Genomic DNA, 1,692 nt, shown 5'->3' on the forward strand with positions numbered 1-1,692 from the left:
AAAAAAAAAAAAATGCATTGACCCATGTCACTTTAGTTTTGTATATTTCACTGAAATAAATTATTCAATAAAATGCATTTAAAAAAATTAATTTAAACCATCTAATAAAAAAATGTCAACCTGAAACATAATGGTTTTAATTAATAATTACTCCAAAACAATGAGAAGGATAAAATTTTCTGGTTTGTGTCCATGATCAACTCAATAAAAATATGACTTGAGCTCTCAGTCTGGTTCCATATCCTGTGTCTTTACTTACTTGAACAGGGTCTTTTGATAAAAGAATTGTCCTTTCTTTCAAAGCCCAATATTTCAGATTAACTTAGTTTAAACTGCACATTCAAATGTCTTCACAGTAATATGACTTATAAACATTTTTGCTGTAAGTACAATTTTGAATGACATGTTTATAATTTTATCTCTTGTCTATCTTTACTGACAAAACTAATTGATTGTTACTGTGAAGTATTATTCTAAGATTATTCTGGAAAATGCCACTTGATTTACCTGAGAAGTAACTGAACTTTGCTTGAAATTTGTGTCAAAATTTGATAGCATTGTGTGCCATTGTTGGATAGTGCCATAAGTAACAATGCCCTTAAGGACCATTCACAACCCAATAAAGTTCAGTGTTCAGACATTCATTACTGTATTTCCAGTTTGAACTTTTCTTTTTCAGCACTGTGCTGAATTAGTACTCTTGTAAATTATCTTGTCCCAAAGTGCCTAAGGCATTTGACAGCTAACCAGAAGGACACGGCAATTCAAACCCACCAGCCACTACTCAGAAGGAAGATTGGGCAATCTACTTCCGTAGTGATACTGCCTCAGAAACCCAAGGCGGGGTCGCTATGAGTTGGATCCCACTCAATGGCAATGAGTTTTGTTTTTTTGGTTAGTTCATACAGATTCATGGTTTATATTGTTTTGGTTACCTAGTGCTGTTCTAACAAGAATATACCCCAAGTGGGATGGCTTGAACAAACAGGAGTTTTTTCTCTTACAGTTTGGAGGCTTTAAGTCCGAGTTCAAAGTGCCAGGCTCTAGGGGCTGGGTGAAAGCCCATCAACCTTGGGCTTCAGCTCTGCCTCCTGTTCCTGGCCCAGCTTTTCTTCACTCAGCTGCTGGCTGCTGAGGTGGACAAGCCCAAGGTTTACAAGTAAAAAGGCACAGTCCCAATGTTACCAAATCACAAGGCAGGCCATTAATTCAAGTCCATTGAAAGTCCCAAGGTTGGCAGAGCATGGCAAGTTGCTAAACAATGACACAGCTACATACAGTGTTCAAGCGTGCCATAAACTAGAGACCATTCCCCAAGACTTCTCCTTATATACAGGAAGCAGACCACATCCCTAAAGCAGCTAGCTACCAGCTGCTCTAATAGATTCCACAGTGGAGTTAATTACTAATCTCACAATGGGGCATAACTACATTCAGCTGGCCAGCCACTCAACCAGGCTCATCCAAGTTGACACACAAACTTTACTGGTACCATAATATTGATACTATTATTCTATTAAATCTCGGAAGGAAGATGGGACAATCTACTTCCATAGTGATACTGCCTCGGAAACCCAAGGGAGGGGTTGCTATGAGTCGGGTCTGACTGGACGGCACATAACAACATCAACAAAATTCTATTAAATGTTTATACTTGCAACATTATTATATGCTACACTACTGATAATATAA

This window comes from Orycteropus afer, unplaced genomic scaffold (assembly GCF_000298275.1).
Source record: "Orycteropus afer afer isolate SDZICR_OR568_19922 unplaced genomic scaffold, OryAfe1.0 scaffold00033, whole genome shotgun sequence".
Taxonomy (NCBI): Eukaryota; Metazoa; Chordata; class Mammalia; order Tubulidentata; family Orycteropodidae; genus Orycteropus; species Orycteropus afer.